Source organism: Podarcis filfolensis (assembly GCF_964270895.1).
Source record: "Podarcis filfolensis genome assembly, chromosome: 3".
Lineage (NCBI taxonomy): Eukaryota > Metazoa > Chordata > Lepidosauria > Squamata > Lacertidae > Podarcis > Podarcis filfolensis.
Window position 1 is genome coordinate 83,336,239 of NC_139606.1, and position 22,291 is coordinate 83,358,529.

Genomic DNA, 22,291 nt, shown 5'->3' on the forward strand with positions numbered 1-22,291 from the left:
CTCAGTTTGTTATTGCAGGTGATTTTAGTGTCATTTGAAACAACCCCTTGAACTACTTTATTCTGTCAGAATTACATTCATGTGGGTTCTCCTGAAGGATGCCCTGACATGTGATTATGAAAGATCAGGCCTGGTTTGGCAATCTTCCCCCAGGGCAATTGGCAGTGCTCTGTAGATCCTTTTGGTTACGTTGTTCAGAGACCCTTCTTCAGAAAACTTTTCAGGCTGTAGACAAAAATTACTTGATGGGAAACAATGCAGGCAGAAGTTTATTATTGCATTTCAAAAGACTAACCTGTGTATTGTGGCAGGATATATTGTGGACTACAGTCTTCTTGATCAGTAGCATGAAATGTTATCCCCAGTTTGCAGGAAAGAAAGAAATAGACTAGCTAGCCAGTATTGATACTTCATTGGTTTACTCTGGTCTTTTGACATTCCCTGATATTTTAATACCAGATGTTATTGATCCTTAGATTGAGTAGTTATCTAATATTTATATTATTGTTGGGTTTAGTGTGTTTAAAATTATAATTATATTTATATTATATTTATATATTATATTTATATTAAATTATAATTATATAATTATAAATTATACTTAAATTACAGTTATAATGTTGTATACTGCCTTGACCATGTTTTGTTTAAGGACAGCATATAACTGTTTAAATAAATGAAGGAATAAATTAAAGCACGCTGCAAATTCGACAAAGTGATCCAGCTGTCACTTCCAAGTAAGCACACTTCAGTATTATTCCCAAGCGTGCAGAGAATTGCAGCCTGACGCTGTAGCCTTACAATGCAATCCTATGCCTCCTAATACGAAGCAAGCACCATTGATTTCAATAGGACTTAACACGAGGTAAGCAGGCTTGCGCCCTTAAGCACTCTCACCGAAGGAGCACCGAATTCATTTAGACTTAACTAACTTATTAAATATTGCGCTGCAGAAGTAATGCGTGACATGTAGAGCCGCCATAAATAAAGAAGCATTTATTATTGACTATATCACCACCTCAACTAAAACACAAGCCTATAGTTTGCCTCAAGACTCGCCCGGCCCGATTCCACCCATAGCAAAACTTGTTTTTTTTCTTCTTCGTGTTTTATTTCCTAAGGTCGCCGCCTACGTTTCCCCATCCTCCACTTTCCCCGCTGTCATGGTAACCCTCCCGACGCCCGGCGCGCTCTCTCTCTCCCTCTCAATATCATCCCACCCGCTCCTTCGCTCTCGGTTTGGTGATGATGCAAGCGCGCCGGTACGTGGGGATTCCGCCGGATTACCCGGCGTGCCCCGCGGCAAAATGGCGGCCTGAGCCGAGCGCGCGGGTCCCGGCTGAGAGGGGCGGGGGGCAAAGTTTTGCGGCGGGCAAAGGGCTCTTTCCAACCGGGTCGGAACCGGCCTCAAAGTTACGGGGGTTCCCCCAGGGAAGCCGGAGCGCGGGGTTGGGCCCCGGTAGGTGGAGGCGCGGATCCGAAGCGGGGAGCCTGTTGCTGAGATCCGGAGCCCCTCGGCGGGACCACGGGGCGCCCGTGGTTGGGGCCGGGTCGCCAGCCGCCTCTTGGCCCTGGGCTGATGCGGGGTCGTCCGTAGGCAGCAGCAGCAGGTAGCGGCGGGCGGGGCTGACCTGCGTCCTCCGTCGGGATCGCGGCTGAGTTGCAGGGAGTAGGCAAGCCGGCTAGGTCTGGGGGTGAAGCGGAGCGGTGGGCTCTCTTGGGGCTGAAAGTTTGATATAAGTGAGCCACGGGGGGGCTGGCTTTTGGGGAACAATTGGAGCAGGAGTTGGGGGAATTGAGAATGGATATTAATAGGTGCGGATTTAAGAATTGATTTAGATCTATTCTTGGGGCAGTGATTTCTTACCCGCACTGTGTGCACAACAGAGGGGGAAATAAGTAAGACTGAAACTTACTGCTGGAGGAGAAATCGCCTGCCTGAGGGACAAAGGATGGAAACAGTGGAGATTAGTACATAGTACTAAAAGGAGCTGCTGGAGCAGGTGAGAGTGAAATTCACGTAGTGTGATTTAACTTCATCTTTATTCCCATTATTTGTGATGATAAAACTTGTTTCTGCCGTACTTCTAGGAATTGGAAATCTTCAGTGAATACAGCTCCAGACTGAGAGTTATTCTAGGTTATTTATGGTTATTTGTTTTGAAGATTTATATCCAGCCTTTAAATCTAATGAGTCTCAAGACGGGTTACAAGAAACAGCTGACAGTGTAGTCTCATGGATGCTGGCATAAGTGATTGATTGTGATAGCTAAGGAAGGTAGTAAGATACAGTATGTGAAATAAAAGGGAAAGATGATATTATTTGACATTTCAGTGATAGGCAAGAGTGAATGGACAAAGTATTGAATGGCCATGACCTGAGAGAAGCTGGAGCAAGTGAGAGGCTTCTCCATAGTTGTTTGTGACTCTCAGCACTGCACATCTGTCTTGCAGAATTGCATTTGTTGTGGATACAGATTTAAGTGAAGTAATGAAAGAGGAAATTTGTGGCTTTAGACTGTGTCATCTGCGCTGACACATCTTTGTCTGCCAGTTGGACCAGCAGGGCTCATAAATAAGAGTTTGTGGTTTTTCTTGGCATATAAACAGGATTAAATTAAATATGCACAATTTGTGGATACAGTAGAAATGGATTTGGTTTCTGAAATGGATTAGTGTTGTCCACGTACACACAAATTTAGCTGAAATCTCTTTGTTTTCCAAAAAATAAATTGATTGCAGTATAACAGAACCACAAGGCTGTCAAGCAAAATGAACACAGTCTACCAAGATCTGCGAGAGGAGTTAAAATGATCACTTGTATAAGTAATGTAATTTGCTTGTTTTCACCAAAAGGATGGGAAACTACACAACTAATCTGTATCAAGAAGCTGTTATAACCCTGGCATCCAGGTAACGTTGGTGAGCACCAATGACTCACATAATCCTTGGTCATTGTAGCTGTGTCTAATGGGAGATGGAGGCCAACAAAATCTAGAGGACCATAGGTTAGTATATACTGTTCTAAATGCTAGAATGGAAAGATCTCTGCCAACTGCTTCATTTTGAAGAGGAAAAAAGTTACACTTCCGCTTACAATTCAGCTATGAGAAAATATCCTAAACAAACCAAATTCAAGAATAATGTGAGGGAAAGTATGTTAGAGGGGATTAGTATTAGTATCCATTCCTCATCACTATACAGGAGATACAGGTAAACTAGGATGCAGTTGTACCAGAGAAGGCTTGACCTAGAAGCCTTCCTTGCCTTGAGAAGAATAGGAAGTTGAATGTAAGCACTGAATTGCCTTTCCTTGAGGACAGGAGACATTCTAGCACTGGGATATAAAAGGCAGTACATTCCAAGGTTAGCGTTCTTCCTTTTTCTCCCTCCCCTGCCAGCAACCCTGCTAATTGCAGAACCTCTATAATCCATCACCCAAATACACCCTCAGTGGAGACAAACAAGTCTGTCTTACAATGCCTCATGAAAGTATACCCAGAGACCTAAGTGACCATGGTGTGGAAGTCACAGGTCCCTTTTACCGAATGATACAGAAAGTCACTCAGCACTTGGAGGACACTGGATTTCTAGGTCAAAGAAATGATTTCCCTAAGCCAGGGATACTATGAAGACCACCTTGCTTGGAACAGATTTCTTGAATGAAACAAAAGGGGTTATGTGTTGCATTAGGGGCTGCCTAGGCATTTCTTGAGTGTCCTGCATAAGCCTAACATGTGCTTCTCTTCCAGGGAGTAGAAGATGTGGGATGAAAGGAATATGGGAGGCTGCTTTATGCAGAGTCCGATAATTGGTCTGCCTAGCTCATTATTGACTACAGTGAGTGGCATTGCCTCTCCAGGGTTACACAGGGTGTTTTCCAGCCATACCTTTAAATGTCAGGGATTGAACTCAAGACTGCCTGCCTGCAATTTGCAAAGCATGTTCTCTATCAATGATCAGCCTTAAAAAATCATAAAACGTAGCAAAATCTGTTATACTTGTCCCACTTAGGGGAGAGTATAAAGTGATCGAGATGGATAATGTGGCAGTCAAAGGCTATGCAAATAGGCAAGGAAGAGAGAAACTGGTCCCTCTCCTGCAAATAGCCCTCTTGATTTTCTCTGGCAAGAACGTCTGAAAGGTATATTTGTGGCCATGATGTCTAACTTATTAGCTTGCAGAGCACCTGGCTAGTTACTATAGATTGCTAGATTAGGCTGATGTTGGTTTGCTTCAGCAAGGAAATTCTTATGAAAGAAGTCTAAGGTAATCCATATGGATAATTCCTAGATAGCTTCAGCCAGTGCTTTTCTTCTGGGGTTACGCATACCCCTAAACGTTATGTGAATCTAAGTATGGCCTCATTGAGGGACAGTATTTCAATATGAGTAGGAAAATGAGAGTACCTCTAAACATTTTTTTAGTGGGGGGGGGAGCACTGGCTTCAACTGATACTTTGCAAATCAGGAGTGGGGAACCTCCAGCCCCTGGACCAAACTTAGTCTGACGGGTTCAAATTTGGTCTGCAAGACTATTTCCCCCAAATCTTGTCCAACTAACATAATATGTGCCATCAGGTGTGGGGCAGGTAGTGATGTGGCAGCCTGTGCACAATTGAGAGCCTTAAAGTATGCTCCTAATTGTGCACTGGCAAGGGAAAGCAGCCATTGGCAGAGCAGTACAGTTGAAACTTGATGGATTGACTGTATATGATTCTTTGATGTCTGACTTTGGGACTTCAAAGCACCCAGTCACCTGATAGTGTGATTGACAGGCGGGGAGCCCTCCCAAATTTGGCCTGGTAGGCTTGATCCAGGATCTGGCCACAGAGCTCATTCCTGCTTTAAGTAATCACTGTAAGGAAGACTTTCTCAAAATACCTTATTTAAAATAGTTCTTGAGAGCTATGAGGAAGTGACAAAGCCGAATACATAGCAACCTTTATTTTCATGTCCATTCTTTTATTTAAAATTTTTGTATGCCATATCCATTTTATGTGAATTTTGGCTAATTGCCTATTTAGTGCTCAAAGTAAACTGCATGTAAACACAATCGCAATCAATGTGTCACAAATCTGGATATTTTAGAGGCGTGAGTTGCACAACTAAGGGTATACCTGTTGCCTAGCCCTAAGTGTTGTATTTGCACTAAAGACTCCTGTCAGGCTTGGATATAGTTGTGTCTGATCTTCAAGAACACTGAACACACTTTTTCTTAGTCACGGTTCGGAGAATAAAAGTATGTGGAATTTGGTCCCTCCACGTCGCAGGCCCATAGTGAACTTTAGTCAGAATGATACGGGAAACTGTGCTGCCTTGTGGGAAGGAGATTGCAAGACTATTCTAGCTTGATCTCATGCCTCCTTCATCTTATTCATACTGATGTCTTTGACCTATTATGCACCGAAGACCTGCTCATAATTCAGGATTGGCTCTTGTGCTATCCCTGGTTGGAAGAGCTGCTGATTGATTCAGAAGCTAATAAAGGAGAAACTCCGGTAAGCAGGACTGTCTGACGTTCTTAATATGGGTTCTCTAAAGCCTGCTGGAGAAAGCATATTAAGTGTCGAGTCTTCTGATTTCCATTTAATGTGAGAAAGATCAGCCCCCCTCAGTTCAAAGGATCTCTTGGAGGGATTCAAAGTGGGTTCCTTTCTTACCCACTCTAGCCATTTCCCTGCTTTACCCCTGTACAAGACTTGTTGGAAAAACTTCACGTTGTTTCCTGCCTGTGCAGGAAATCCATTGGTGTCTTTCACAGGGAAGGGGTTGGCCTGCATCCACTACAGTTCCTTGAACTATGAAGTAGGCAAGTGAAGTCCACGTGAGAGAGCCAGTGTGGTGTAGTGGTTAAGAGTGGTAGACTCGTAATCTCGTGAACCGGGTTTGCGTCTCTGCTCCTCCACATGCAGCTGCTGGGTGACCTTGGGCCAGCCACACTTCTTTGAAGTCTCTCAGTCCCACTCACCTCACAGAGTGTTTGTTGTGGGGGAGGAAGGGAAAGGAGAATGTTAGCCGCTTTGAGACTCCTTTGGGTAGTGATAAAGCAGGATATCAAATCCAAACTCCTCCTCCTCCTCCTCCTCCTCCTCCTCTTCTTCTTCTTCTTCTTCTTCTTCTTCTTCTTCTTCTTCTTCTTCTTGGGACAAGCGTCCTTTCCCTCCCACATGTAGACTTCTGGTCAAAGGTGGAACTGGTCTGTTGGCTGATTCTCTTCAATTGAAGCCACCTGGTAACTGAGGGCCCTCCATTGCCAGGTCTCCATTGTCGTACGAGGGAAGCATGTGTTAAACAGTCAGCCTTTGGTCTTCAGGAAGTGTTAATAATAATAATAATAATAATAATAATAATAATAATAATAATATTTTTTATTTATACCCTGCCCTCCCCAGCCAAGGCTGGGCTCAGTTTGCCTTTGTATCCCAAGTTTCCCCAGGTATGGAGGAATCACCTACCCTTACCTAAGTCCTGTTGGGGCACCCTCCCAATTCTCACACAGTATACCTACTTGAATATTATATGGAATGATACGCTAAACTGTGCATCTCACTTTGCACACTGTTTCTGGCAAGTTCCCTAAAGTCTGTAGTGTGTGCCTGCCTTGCTTCCTGTACTGCCTTTTCAAATTGTTTGCTTAAAATTGTTCTTGCATGGAAGTAGAGTAATGAACATATCCCGAAATGCAGGGAAAATGAAATCTTTGGTAAAATTGGCCAGAAAGAGTAAACAAAGTGGTTATGCTTATGATACTGTTGCAAATTTTAAGTATTGGGGAGAGTCTATACTTGTATACTGTGTATGTTGTTGCCATAATTCATTTTCAGTGGCTTGAGTTTGGGGTGTATAGCTCTTGTAAAATAGAGTTTACCTCAGATCCCCTTTCCCCACACTGCTTTTAATTTAGGCCTGGGAAATAGTGGATAAATATTAGTAATTTTTTTTCAGGGTCGAGGACTTAGTGGTTCAAGTTAAATCAGAACTGCGGTATAGCCAAAAGAAGAGGGATTTTGGAGCTGGAAAAGGATTTTAGATTATTTGAAGCTTCCATGCATAGTTCTTGCAAAACTTCGTTAGGAATTATGTGCATGCAAGAGCAGAGTTAAGCCTTTAGTCTATATAGTATATAAATCTGTCTGGGGATCAAAAAATAAACATCTCGGTTTAGCTAGTTTGAAGAGGTTGAAGAGAGAAGCAGCCATTTTCCTTGGGACACGACCTGTGACTGGTTCACTTCAGCACCAGGTTGGATCTTTGATTTGACTAACTGGGATGGTAACTTAATGCAGTGTTAATGATCATTTCAATGCCCTGGGATCAACAGCGTCAGACTTTTGCTTCCAGCAAGGTCAACATCTTATGCCTGAGGCTGCTTTATCATAGCCAAGCTATAAAGTTGGATTCACAGACACCTGCTGCAGGAATTGCCATTGGGAGTTCTGTCTTGCGTGTTTTAATGTTTCAGTTCTAAGCTTTCTTTAATGTGCTTTTGTTTCTCAAAAGGATTAGATCAAACATATATTTTCACTGGGCTTCTTTTAAATGTTCAAGTGAGCACAGCCTTGTAGAAGAAACTACTCCCCCCACCCCCATGTCCTTTAATTTAACCAATACAGTGGTACCTCAGGTTACATACACTTCAGGTTACATACGCTTCAGGTTACAGACTCCGCTAACCCAGAAATAGTGCTTCAGGTTAAGAACTTTGCTTCAGGATTAGAACAGAAATCGTGCTCCGGCGGCGTGGTGGCAGCAGGAGGCCCAATTAGCTAAAGTGGTGCTTCAGGTTAAGAACAGTTTCAGGTTAAGTACAGACCTCCGGAACGAATGAAGTACTTAACCCAAGATACCACTGTATATATGTTTTACATCCTTAGTTCACACAGTAGTTGTGCCTTAATTTTGTCTGTTCCTGAACCTGAATTATGTTTTTTTTTAAATTATTATTATTTTGTGATATAGTTCCCTCCCCTGAATCTTAATTTTCACTGTTCTTTATAAATAAATGCTATCAGCTTGAAATCAAATTCTTTCAAGGAAAAGGCAGGAAGTACTTGGTGGCACTTGGTAATTTGAGAGGGCTTCTTTTGAGCACTGGTTTAAAATTGCATTCATATCACACTATTGTTTTTGTCTCTATTTCCTTCTTTTCACCTTTAAGTAGACATGGTTAGGCTTGCAGCCTTCATCCTTCTAATGAAAGCATGTAATACTTGTTCATTAATATGCCTTCAAACGTGTTGATCGCAGTGATTTCCAGGACATGGATTTTTAAGTTGTTGCAACTTAAAGGGCACATAATTTTAAACCGGTCTGTTTATGATTATTCAAAATAGCAGCCTGTTTCTTAAAAGGTCAAAAGAGTTCGCACACACATTTACATATTTACCTGCTGCTTTGCAGGACAACTTTGGGAGGAAAAAAGGCTAAGGAGTAAACCCTATACAAATTCAGAGTGGAGTTCCTAAGTGTTGGATGGCACATTGTTCTCCTCCTTTTGGCAACTCCTGCAGCCAAACTGGTGCTAAACGTATTGCTCTGCTTTCCTTTGGATCACGTCAGTGAGGCTGTGAGGGGGTTCTTTTCATCTGGGCAACCCAGGACCTCTATACACTCTGCCAAGGCTTGTGCCTCAAAGAGAGGTCACTTTGGTGCTGCTAATTCAATAAAACCAACATGGGAGGCAGCAGTTACAAGTTACCAGTCTCTGTAACCACAGCAGCTGCTGTGATTCTACAATGATTTGACTTTAACTCTGGAGGCATAGTCCATCGCCTCAAGACAGATGGATGCCAACAACAACAAAATTTGGATTTATTTGTAATTATATATATTTTTTGTAAAGAGTCGGTAACTGCAATCTTTAGAAATAATAAGTTGTTGAAATACTCAAGTACCTTGATCCGGAAACGCATCATTTAAAAATACCCACTATAAAACCAGAGCACAGTTTGTACTGTTAAGACATTTAGCATTTGCTTTAAAATAGGTATACAGTATTTTTACTTTGGCTAGTGTATGGTGGCAGCTGTAGAATTTCTACACACCTTGTATTGATATTGAACAATTTTCAGTCTTGTGTTGGAATGTATATCTATTGCTATATAAATTCCAGCCCTGAGAAATTGAGACTCTCCTGCTTAGATGTGTTTCTGGGGAAGGAGGAGGTTGATTTGAAGTTGTGGGATCTTACCACCATTTCCTTGTTATGGTCAGATCCCCATTCTAAGAGACCCTTCACCTCTGTGGGGGGGCCTAATTCACTGAGAATCCTAACAGGAAAGGATCCAATACCCCTTTCACTGGAGAAGAAGACTATATTCTTCGAGAAGAGTATATTTTTGGTGGCAAATGGGGGTCATTCCCCAGTTACCTATATATAAAGTATATGAAGAGGGAATTTAGTAAACTCCTCTCCTTTCTGCTCTTTTGTGGGAAGCTGAAAGGAAACTCCCTTTTCTCTCGCCTGAGGAGAGGAGGATTGTGTCCCAATGTAAATTCCTGCATTGTTCTCCATTCCAAACCCAGCATTTCCCACCCTGTGTGGAAGGCTGGGAATAAGCACCACAAGCAACATTACACATCATTGCTTAGTTCTTCAGAGCCTAAATAAGTAAATAAATGTAGTCTTTGTTGTTGAGACAAAGTCTATCTGGGTCCTTAGGAAATTTTAATCTGAAAATCATCCACAACAGCAGTAACTGGTGGAACTACAGCCTTTTTTTTAGCTTTGCTATGCTCACTTAATACTTGAAGTGTAGAGAAACCATTGTGTTTGAGGCCTTTAGGAAATAGTATCAAACTTACTGATAAATTTTAATTGAGCAACTCCCCCCTGGAATTTTCATTTCATTGAAGAGTAGTGATTTTAAGGAGAGCAGCATGGTGTCCTCAGAGACTGAAACACCGTTCCAAAGAAACAAAAGGCGTTTTTCTGTGTTTGTAGAAAGTCTTCACGGGAAGAGTTACTTCTGTGTTCTCTCTAGATCAGCTGAATAATTTGACTATTAAGATTGGGGTGGGCATTTAATGATGTGTGTGCATCATGAGGCTACCTATGAATAAGCAATGGTCTCATGCCAACTGGGAATCCTTGAGAGTACAGTGATGCTGCAGAAACTAAGCCAAGTTCTTTGTAAGATTCTAAAACTTCTAAAGGGTATATTTACAAGGATCAAACCTCCCAGCTCCCAACTTGTAGCTTCAGAAATAACTCTGATAGGATTTAGCGTAGTCAGCGCCCCGGCTGGGTGTGGAGAACGTATTGCCATGTAGTATTTAGTATTGGATTGACAGCCTGTAATATAAACATTAGTCCAAACACGATCTTATACCAAAACTCCGCCCATGCAAGGAGCCAGCCGTCTTCCTGCCACGCGCCATAAATCGTTTACGGTTTGCTCGTGCCAGTGCATTTGAGAAACAGCTGCACACTGGGATTAGCAGTTTGTAGAGGGCCTCTGCTGAGCTAAATTAGGGCCTACTGCCCTGGTTGTCAATGCTGGTAATGGGGGGGGGAGTGAAATAGCAGAAGTGTTTCTCTGCACCAAAAGGCTATTAGTTCAGGGAATGAGGGTGGGGATTTGCGTAGTAGAGGGCAGTGAGTAATGGTGTTCTGGGCTGTTAGAGTAGCTATGTGCTGACATACTTCTTGCTTATGAACAGAGCTGGAATGCCTGATCGATGGTTGCCCCGCATCATGGGGAGATTAGTCACTAAATGTAACCAGTATGCCATCAAGCTTTTTTCTGTAGCATAGCAAATGTGCAGGTAAGTGTTAACATGCTGAAGAAGAGAGTAGCTTGGCAGTAGGGATGTTTCGTTGGGATTGCTTTGTGCTCATACAGAATGGCCACCCTTTCCTGTTACAGTGGTACCTTGGGTTACATAGGCTTCAGGTTACAGACTCCGCTAACCCAGAAATAGTACCTCGGGTTAAGAACTTTGCTTCAGGATGAGAACAGAAAGTGTGCTCTGGTGGCGCGGCGGCAGCAGCAGGAGGCCCTGTTAGCTAAAGTGGTGCTTCAGGTTAAGAACAGTTTCAGGTTAAGAACGGACCTCCGGAACGAATTAAGTACTTAACCCGAGATACCACTGTATTGGGAAGGAGACTTTGTGCCTAATATCCTAAAGATATTTCTGTGTAGCTCTTAGGTCTTCCTTCTGTCCAGTTCTCTTTTCTCATGACCTGTACAGTTTTTATTTTTTAATTGCTCTTCTAAACTGCCCTTTACTCAAACGAATCCCCTAAAATATAAATGATAGACTTCAGGACAAAGAGCAGCAGCAAATACAGATAAAAATTCAGCAGCAGACATAATACTCCTCAAATTACCAAACCTTGGAGAGTCTTAATCAGTGCCAACAAAAGCCTGGGTAAACAAGTGTGTTTTACTTGGCACCAGAAACGCATCAGTGTAGAGGCTAACTGCACCTCTGTGTAAGGGAATTCCTTAGTTAGGGTCTTCTCGGTAGTGGCACCCCATCCCCTGTCACTATACAGTGTTTTATCCCCAGTGAAAAAAGGAAGAAAGCCTCTTCAGGTCAGCTTGTAAATGGAAACAGGTATTTTGATTCTGGGCTTATTTAGGGCTTTGTTTCTCAGCATTGGGGATGCGGGTTGCTCTGTGGGTTAAACCACAGAGCCTAGGACTTGCTGATCAGAAGGTCGGCAGTTCAAATCCTCGCGACGGGGTGAGCTCCCGTTGCTCGGCCCCTGCTCCTGCCCACCTAGCAGTTTGAAAGCATGTCAAAGTGCAAGTAGATAAATAGGTACCGCTCCGGCGAGAAGGTAAACGGCGTTTCCGTGTGCTGCTCTGGTTCGCCAGAAGTGTCTTAGTCGTGCTGGCCACATGACCTGGAAGCTGTCTGCGGACAAACGCCGGCTCCCTCGGCCTATAGAGCGAGATGAGCGCCGCAACCCCAGAGTCGGCCATGACTGGACCTAATGGTCAGGGGTCCCTTTACCTTTACCTTTACCTTCTCAGCATTGACACCTTAAATTGGAGCCAGAAATTTATAGGGAGCCAGTGCAGGCCACACCACTAGCATAATCCTGCATAGATGCTCCAGGCAACAGGCTAGCAACAGTGTTCTGCACTAGCTGGTGTTTTCAGACTATCTTAGAAGGCATTTCTGAGTAGGAAAAGCATCATGTTTGGAACAGCTTTGTCTTGTGCTATGGATGCCGGTCTGATGTTAGAATAGCTCCATAATTTCTGTGGGATAAAATGTTGGGTGAGATCACATGGAACCTCTTTAATATTCTGTCTTTTTTCATTCTGCAGTTGAGTAAGTGGGCAGGAGGCCACTATATTGTTGGTTACAGAAACAGAATAAAAATGATCCATAAATACACACATGCACAAACAAAAAACTAGCCATTTTTTGGAAACCATGTTGCAGAGTTTGGGGTACTTTGCAGAATGTATTATTTGTTTATTAAAAACACCCTCAATCCAAATGATTATTTGGAGGATCAGAAATTAGTTGTGCCTTAGTGACTTCCTTTTCCATTCCCTGTTTGAACATGAACCATAGTTTGCTTTGTTGCCTGCATCAGCAAATTGTGCTTTGTGCTTTCTCTCTAAATCAGAATTAGAAACCTACTTCAAACTATGGTTTCAGATTCCAGTTTGAAAGGCAAGTTCTAACCAGAGATTGCCAATTCAGACATCACAATACATGATTGTTAGTGCTAAATGGGAAGCAGAGATAGACACTGCATGCAGGAGGCAAGGAGAGGATGTACAAGTCTGTGGCTTGTACATGGTCTTCTAAAGCACCATTTTGCAGAGCTATCTGATTTTTTATTCATTCTCTTTTCACTTACGCTGGTTGTAAATCCACAATTTTTCTACTTGTGCCCAAGTATTAACCTTAGGACACATTAATAATTCAGCCTATCACAGATGGACTTCCCATGCTGTTTGGTAAGTAAAACAGTATTTTATTTACCTGTATGTAGTGAGCTATGCTTGGGAACGACCATATTAAAATCTTGTAGTTTTATCTGTTGCCATGTCTCTTCGGTTAGCTCCGCTGAGTATTGAACATATTGATGTTCGTATTATATTTATTTTCTGAACCAAAAGGACATTCCAGTAGCACCTTAAAGACCAACTAAGTTAGTTCTTGGTGTGAGCTTTCGTGTGCATGCACACTTCTTCAGATACACATGCACACGAAAAGCTAACACCAAGAACTAACTTAGTTGGTCTTTAAGGTGCTACTGGAAGGAAAAAAATTTTTTGTTTTGACTATGGCAGACCAACACGGCTACCTATCTGTAACTCAAAAGGACATTGATAGGGAGGAAAGAAAAAGCCCAATTATGGCCTGGTTCCCATGTTATGCTAAGCCATGGTTAAGCCAGAGTTTCTAAACTGGTAAGAAACCATGTTTGTGAGATGGTTTGTTCATGATTAGTAAACCATGGTTAAGCTACTGGGCCAGGTTCATAAAATGTGGTTTATAAACTGTAGTTAGCATTGCATGCAAACACAGCCATAAGACTATTGAGGTGGAAGTACTTAGACATAGGCCTTGTTCCCATCTCACTGTAAACCAAACTAGAACTGCACAAACATACTGCTTCCTGCACAAGAACTTATATCCACTTTGCTGCTCCCTAGTCCTTTTAGCATAGTACTCTGCTGCAGCTAAGCCAGGGTTTGACTTAGTCTGTTGTCTGAACCAGGCTAGAGTCACTTTTTGCCCCTGTTCGGAGACCCAAAATAGTACGAACACAAGGCTATGGAAGGCTGAGGAGCACAGCTTGATTGTGTTCAGTGATGGCAAATATATGGTCTTTGCAAAAACCTAAATTTCTCAAACTGATGACATTGCTATGACAGGGTCATCAACAATGGGTTGGCTAACTGTATGTATCTGAGAACTTAATGAATGCCTGTGTCCAGAACCTTTTCACCTAGGCACAGTCCCACCACACAAGTTCAAAGGAGTCCACTGATGGCACCTGTGGAGGTATTGAAGTGGGGTCTACAGCCACCATAGGAGTACTTTGTGCAACACCTCCTGAATTCTGGCAGAGGTAGAGCGGAGGTTTAGTCCAAATCGAGTCCCCACAGTTCTCTTCAGTGCTTATGTCCAGATCACCTTCCCATATAGTTCCCACCATTGATAATTGGTATATCTGGGAGGCCCCCCTTGAGCTTTCCATCTGGCTGGATGCGGAAGTACTCATAAACTAACTGTGAGTAGATACCATATCAACAGCTTCCACACAATGACCTCACCTGGGCAATGCATATTTCTACTTTTGCTCAGAGTGAAGCCTTGCTGCAATTTGCTGCTAGACACTGTTTTGTTCTTAAGAAACAACTGAAGACTGGTATGCAAATATAACAAAATGATTGATAGGCATAAATTCAAAGTCCCACCTCCCCAGCCCATTAGTGTTCCTAAGCAACCATGAGGGCTAGTAACTTTAGTAAAGCAATATGTACTGAAATATAACAGGATCTCACGAGCTGTGTCTTGCAGTGCCTTTCCCCAAATAAGTAAATCAAGATTCATTGTTTGTGTAGAATTCAACCTACATATAAAGCACGGAGTGTTTTTGTGTGTGTTTTCCCTCCACTGTGTGTGTGAGAGAGCTATTTCTAACCCTCTCTCTCCTCCTGCTGGGTGTTTGTTGCTGCTGCTGGAAGTGATTTTCTTTCCACCCCTCACCCCCACCCCATTAAAAAATCCAAAATAGAGTGTTAGCTTTCTGCCTGAAAGGACTTAACCTCATGTTGACTGATGAACCTTGGATAGGCTTATTTCAAGGGATTGCATGTTGTCCACAGCACCTGTGTGCATCTACACTCACTGAGTTTTAAACTGAGGATAATTCATTGTCGGTCATGATAGTTCTCGGTTTGTTGCTGGCTACTTTTCACATGGAAATGTTTTGGAGGTACTGTGAATAATTTGGGGGGGGGGGTTGAGGGGAGGGATTGGACAAGGGAGAGCTGATGGACATGCAAATAAGACTTTAATTCTCCTTGTCGTATTCTCTTTGCCCAGCTGTATATAGTAACTTCACAGTACGTGTCTCTTCCTATTCCTATGAAAGTAGACTTTGTTCTCTGAAGACTGCTAATCATGCCCCATGGGGGTGTAATCAGTTATAAGGTATTTAATATATGCAGGCAGGAACAGGCTGCCTGGCCAGGCTGGCAGATTGCAACACTACAATTATAAAGGGCCCCTTTCCCCTGCTCTGCCCGCCCACCAGTGGCAGGATGAGGGCTTTGCCCTGAGATGCTGTAAAACATACAAAGAATAAACGTGGGCGGGAGCTGGGTAAGCGCAGAGACACCTCCTTTGCCTGCCTGCTGTTTTCCTGCTTATCTGAATGCTGGGAGAGACAGTACTGCTGAGACTCCTGGAAGCTGGGAGCAGTTGGAGGGGGGGTGGCTGGTAAAAGGGCTCCCCCCCTCTTTCTTTTGGTGGAGCCTAAAGGGGCTTTTCTTCATGGGCAAGTGCTTGGAAACGAGGAAACGTATTTCAGTATCTTGGAAGAGAATGGGATTTTTGTTGCATTTCTCTAGCTTGCAGTGCGAATGTGGCACACCCTGCTGCCTCATCGGTCTTTACTTCGTATTGCCTCTCTATGTTTTTGGCACTTTCCCTGCCCATTTTCATTTTTGTAGGCCGCCCCCCCCCCACTTTTAATTAAAACCATGGTAGCAAACCTTCCACAACTTTCCAGGTGCTCCCTGTGTTCCTTGATCGTTCACATGAAGCCAAACCACCCCTGGATCGTTGAAGAGCATTTGCTAAAAAAGCAAAACCAAACCGATTGTGCTATAAAATGGAACAAACAAGGCGTGAGCTGTTTGTCTTTGCCTTGCAATAACACTTGGTCTGGGGTTCTAACAAGCTTCTACCTGTAAGGGGAGTGGGGCAGAAATTGTCTTGGGCCATCTCAAGGCAGTCCTGGATTTAAGTTCAGTGTTTTTGGAGAGAGAATGTGATTCACACTTTTAGTTTCCAAAAGCAAACTTGAAAGCAGAACATTTGTGTGAGACAATTAAGAGGGAAGACAGTGCCCTTCAGTTTGATCTAGGCTTGTCTGGGAAGCTGGCAACAGCTCTTTTTGAGGTAAACCGTCTCCTATTTCAGTAATGTCCTTTAATTGTATATTATTAGCACAATCCATTCATATTAGTCCTACATAGTGCACACCACGGACAGCTGCTTGTACTTGACAAAAACTGGCAACCGTTTGATTTTGATGGAGACATAAGGTTACCTGTTCATATTGTCCACTGTTACTGTACGACGTCACTCATGTCAGCACACAAGTGGAGTGGAATTGGCTTTGCTTGTCTTCACAACAGCACTGTAGGGAGGTAAAAGTTGTAGTACTGTATTCTACTTTGCACGTGGGCAATTGACACTAAGCCATAACATAGCCAAGGTGGTCCTATAGCTGAAAGAGAATCAGAGCTTCTCAGTCTGGAGAAGTTTAATAGGTTGGATTCTCATAATTCATTGTTGCCTTTGCCAAGGAGAAGCAGGATTAGAGAACACTTCTGCCTCTGAAGACTTTGTGGGTGCATAGCGTGTATGTAGCTCCACCCTGTGTGGGCGGCTTTAAGAGCAGGGTCCCCTCCATGTTTACCAGGCATCAGAGACCTTTGCCTTGATTTCTGAGGCTTCCTGTTGTGGCAGGTGGCTCTGAGAGGAAGAGTTCAGTAGAGCAGAAATCATATCAGCCTTTGCTGACTTTTGGTAGTGTATTTGTGTGAAAGGGTGTTGAGGTGGAGAAGAGAGAGAGAGGAATACCCTGCGGGGGGGGGGGGAGGATGGTAACTGGCTTTGAAAAAGGGAGCTGCGTTAAACCAAACATTAAAGGGTAGTTTAGCAGTTTCTTTCAGCTTCCTTCTGTTAAACGGAGATTTTTAGATGGTTGAATACTGGCTGTTTTGAGCAAAAGCTGGATTGGCAGGGAGGAAGGGAGAAGCTTCTTACATATTTCTTAAAACCGTTCTTGGCTAGAAAGATCCAGCTGCTCCCCAGTTAGCCCAGTCTACAAATGTGCGTGCGTGCGCACACACATATGAAAGTTATGCTTATGAATTCCCCTTCTCATCCTATTTTGTTTGCTTCAGTACACTTGGTAGTGGCTCCAGTACTCCTCTGTCCGGGTTCACGGCTGAGGCAGTGGTGGAGGTCTGTAGCTGGCATAGTTGGAGGGACTGCGGAGGCCACGTGGGCTTGGCTGCTTGTTTTTGTTCTCTGCTTTGCGTGGAATGCAGTGTGTTTGTCTTTCTTGGCCTGTGGTTTCAGCCTGCATTCCTGCGCATAGAGTCAGCCTGGCGGCAGGCGGCGTGCTGTTCATGCCCTGCGGCTACATGCTTTCAGCTCCACATCAAAGGTGTGTTTAGTGCGTAGCTTGTGCCGTTCTTGGCCACACCTGGTGGCCTGCAGGCACGCAGGTAGGAGGGGCCTGGGTTGCGTTTCCAGACACTGTTTTAAGGTTTAGACTTCTTCTCCGTACTTATGAAAGCAGAAGAGTTGAGTTTATGTTAAACAGTTGGGGGGAAAAATCCACATCCATGGTAACTGAGGAACTCAGCAAGGAGAGACGGTTGCTTTAGGGGCGGGTGTAAACCACTGAGCCCGCGATGGGGTGAGCTCCTGTTGCTCGGTCTCAGCTCCTGCCAACCTAGCAGCTCAAAAGCAAGTAGATAAATAGGTACCGCTCTGGCGGGAAGGTAAACAGCATTTCCGTGCGCTGCTCTGGTTTCGCCAGAAGCGGCTCAGTCATGCTGGCCACATGACCTGGAAAAACTGTCTGCGGACAAACATCGGCTCCCTCGGCCAGTAAAGCGAGATGAGCGCCACAACCCCAGAGTCATTCGCGACTGGACTTAACTGTCAGGGTCCTTTACCTTTACCTTAACCAGCAGCAGGACCTAAAAGCCTACAATAACTGTGCCTGTTCCCTGCAAATGGACTAGCTTGTGCTCAATTCAACTCCTGTTGAGGTGGGTCCACTCCTGCATGTTACTGGTTGGATCCCTGATGACTGGATTAGTTGTTTGAGCTATCAGACTGTACCTTCTGAACTGAAGGGGAAATTGGGACTCATCCTACTTCTGCTCTCAGGAGAGCAGCCATGGATACCTTTGGTCCAAATGTGTGGCGTGCTTGGCATCTGCCTGTTCCTGCCAGTCTACACAACAGAGGTAGCTCACATCAGTGTGGTTGTGGGGCTGTTCTGGAAGGAAAGGTTGACTAGGATGCTTTCTTCCTGGTTGAGTGTGCTCTCTCCAAGTACAGATGATTTAATACCTTTATAATTGAAGAGCTTGCCTGTGATTGAAAGCCCATATTTTGGGGTGTTGTTCTTTGAACTGTGGGGGAAAGAGTTTCATGGAAACTGCTTTTCAGTGGGTGCTTCCCATATTCCCAGCTGTGAGCTACAATACTTTGCCTGGTGTGTGAAAAACTGCTGCTTAGAAAAGTCCTTGTGATCAGAGGTTTCCTTGATCCGCAAAAGCACTACCAATTATTTCCTTCCTTTATTCTCCCAATCTCTTTGACCTCCCTGGACACATCCCATATACCCAAAGGGTATACATATTTTAAAAGTGCACCTCTTCCCATTGGCAGGAGCTTATGGTGGTGGATCTCAACAGAGACCGCAAGTAATACTTACTTTTAGAGCGGGCGGCTCTGTGGTCTAAACCACAGAGCCTAGGGCTTGCCGATCATAAGGTCGGCGGTTCAAATCCCCATGACGGGGTGAGCTCCTGTTGCTCGGTCCCTGTTCCCGCCAACCTAGCAGTTCGAAAGCACGTCAGAGTGCAAGTAGATAAATAGGTACCGCTCCGGCGGGAAGGTAAACGGCGTTTTCGTGCGCTGCTCTGGTTTGCCAGAAGCGGCTTAGTCATGCTGGCCACATGACCCGGAAGGTGTATGCTGCCTCCCTCGGCCAGTAAAGTGAGATGAGCGCCGCAACCCCAGAGTCGTCTGTGACTGGACCTAACAGTCAGGGGTCCCTTTACCTTTAATGTTCACATTGCAATTTGTGAGCTTTAATGGTAGGGTTATGTGAGGATACGGAGACTTGCTACATACCATTACTCAATGTAGTGCAAGGTGCACTTACAGATTTTTATTCTGAAGCTCTGTCATGTTCTTCGTCCAGAGCTGTGTGCGGGATGCTCCTAGGAGTGGAGTGGTCTGGAATTGTAAGGGTTGTAGACAAGACTTTTAGGGTTGAAAAGCCAGGTTTGTCTTCTGCAGTGCAACCTTGACTCGTTCTGGCTTGTCCCATGTAAGAACAGAACAAGTCTTTCTGGATCAAGGCCCATCTAGTCCGGCATCCTGTTCTCACAGTGGCCAGCCAGTCGCCTGTGGGAAGCCTGCAAGCAGGACTGGCATGCAGCAGCACTCTCGCCATTTGTGAATCCCAGAAAACGGCGTCCAGAGTCATATGATCTTGTTCAGTGGAGGCAGAGCGTATCCATTGCGGCTAGAGAACACACAAGTAGAATGTGGTACTTGTGTGTTCTCTAGCCTCCTCCCCACTCTACTTGTTTGTGGTGATTGACAGTGGAAGGAGCCGATGGGGCAGTACACTATTTTAAGCAGGCTTATAAATAAATGAGAGACGAAGGATTCATCTAATAAAAATATATATAAGTTTTTGAGAATCCCCGTGACAACACTACTGTTCTCTGGCTAGAGCTAAAGCTCCCTCTCCTGGACAGATTTGCTTCACTGCAGTCATTTAACAAGGCACAAACTATTGATGTAGTGCCGGATTACATATTAAATTCAGTTGTGTGTTTCATTCCCCTGACTTTTTGTCTCTTCTCCACGGAAAAGTAACTGTGGAAACCATCATCAGGACCATGCAACTTCCTCCCCAGCCCCCAGCCCCCCCCCCCGTAGGAAAGTAACATTTTCCCTGCCATTTGTCTACCCTGGGAAGAGTTAAAAGCGTGTATTCCACTCCCAACAACAGCCTCAAAGTCTGTGTTTCATTGAATAAATAGAAAAGCCAGGGGAAAGTAGCATACAATTGCATGCCATTTGTTGACTGTCCCAACATTTACTTAGCTTGTCAAAGCTAAGAGTCCCTCTTCACTGGTTCTAGGAAACAAAATAATGAGGGTTCGGTTTCTTTAGATTTGTAGAAATAACTTTGCTGCAGTACAGAATATTGACTGCTGAAGGCATGAATTACAACCCTGTACCAAAATAATGCTTAGGGGTTGAATCTTCAACCTCAGTCTTTTAAGGACTCAGGAATCAGTTAAGTTGATTTATCTCATTTTCCAGTGGTGTGAAAATTGTTAGGCATGCTCAACCGTAACATTTGTATTATGAAATTAGTATTGGAAAGGTGAGGAAATTGAGCTTCTACTCTCTGAACTGGCCATAATTAAAGCTCTCAGAAAAACAACAGCAAAAACTGCTCCCTGCTTCTTTGGAATCCTGGTTATCTAAATCTTCAGCTTCCTGTTGTAACCTGTTTTTTTCTCCGCAGCTGTGCAGCAACATAAAGAATCTGCTTGTGTTTTGGTGGCAGCTGAGTGGTATTGGGAACAGTGATTGTGTGTTGTTGATAAATTTTATAAAAGGCTTAGGATAGAAGGTGGTGAACAAATGGAAGACAATAATCCGCAGTTTATGGAATCATTGATGAGTTTGTTTAAGAATGGAAGTGCATGTATGTGTGTTTTGAACAGAAGAGAAAAGTGGGCAGTTTGGGGAATGTGGTTTGTTTTTTATAGTTTCTTCCTCCATTCTTTTTAATGCCAAGTTTTCTTAGCCAAATCTTCCAAAGGCTGCATTAATTTTCTCAAAACAATGTTATCAAACACTGATGCGCGAACAAGGCCTGCAAGTTGACTCTGAACTAAATCCAATTTGTTGTTAAATTCCATTGGTGTTTTGGCATAAATATGAGAACTAATTTTGTGGAATTGATGTTGCTTTTTAAGCCTTAACATGGGTAAGCTAGTAAACTAGAGGGGGAAAGCTGTGGGAGATTGGCTACTTCACGTGATCCCTGATAGCATGACTTAGAAGCATCTTACGATACGACTAATCCAGAAAATAACGTAACTTAAAAGTGTTGAGGTTTCTTAGATTCCCATGAATGTGGCTTCCTTATAAGTAATAGAGACCGAGCTTTTTAAAACCAAGCTACTTTTTCTTTTTACCATTAACTGTAAACTGTCCATTGCTGTCACTTGACTGTGGCTTTAAACTTTTAAAAACCTGTTTCTCTCAGGGAGCTGCTATTCTCCAGTTACTCTAGTTGTCCCTAGATAAGATTACTTCTCAAAACCGGATGGAATACCGAATTGCAGATGGTATTGACTTGCTGCTCACTGAGCTCTTAACAGCATCCAAGCCTCTCTGTGGCCAAGTGAGGGACACCCCACACAGAAGATCTCTCCTCTGTTTCACAGCAAATTAGGTTGGGCTGTTGTGACTGAGGTGGAATAATGAATGTATCTGCATAATTCATGGCAGTATTCTACTCCAGAATAAATACCTGTTCAATAAGTACATCAAGCAGTTGAATATTCCTGTCCTTTTTTCTTTTTTTTTAAAGGGGGATAGTTTTAAAGGCCTTTCCAGTATGCTGTGGAATTGTGGCCTGATGCTCGGGTTCTGTGATACTCATTGAAAACCTAGTTAGAATACTCTGCGTCCAGCGCTGACCGTGTTCTTGCCTGTACTGTGGTTTTCTTTGTGTGCTCCTGTGTGTCAAGCCGATTGGTAACTCTCACAAAGTTCCCTTTCTCCGGTTTCAGAAGCCGTTGCCCAGATGCTGTTGGATGCGGTGCAGATACCGCAGACTCAGAGCCGGGAGGACGAACATGTTTGGACAGGACATCACTTTGGGTCTGTAAGTCCCTTGTTTTATGAGAGGCCTATGTGGGGAATGTCTGCAAGGGGTTGTGCGGTGGTACCCTGGGTATTTTGTCATGTGCGATGGGCGGGAGGAAGGGAGCTGAGCACGGGACGTGTATGTTGTACTCTAGAACCCAGCAGGACACAGGAGAAGCGCGTGGGAATCAGTGCATGTTCTACTGTAGAGGACAATGTCTCTTGTAGATGAGGCAAGGATGACAAAATGCCGTTCACATGGACCAGGCTCTTGGTTGGATATTATCCTCAGTTTTAAAAATGCACAGGAAATAAAAAGGCTTTTGCCTGGTATCAAAACAACACAAGGACCACACGAGTCTCTCTAGGGGAAAAGGTTTCAAAACCAGGCTGCTATAACCAAAATGGCTCTCTCTGTG

General features: G+C 43.8%; 1 protein-coding gene across 12 annotated transcripts in view; it reads left to right on the forward strand.

Annotated features, from left to right (window-relative positions):
* Positions 1 to 1,285: 1,285 nt before the first annotated feature.
* The window catches only part of TJAP1 (tight junction associated protein 1), a 44,293-nt gene continuing 23,287 nt past the window's right edge, over positions 1,286 to 22,291 (forward strand). For 2 of the 12 annotated variants that reach the window (XM_083604416.1, XM_083604425.1), the window contains exons 1-2: positions 1,286 to 2,003; positions 21,797 to 21,891. The gene's annotated coding sequence lies outside the window, so the exon portion shown is untranslated. Of the gene's footprint in view, positions 2,004 to 2,856; positions 2,914 to 5,321; positions 5,501 to 6,140; positions 6,321 to 6,399; positions 6,439 to 21,796; positions 21,892 to 22,291 lie in introns of those variants that run through there. The other 10 variants (XM_083604419.1, XM_083604417.1, XM_083604420.1 and 7 more) reach the window with 10 other exon arrangements.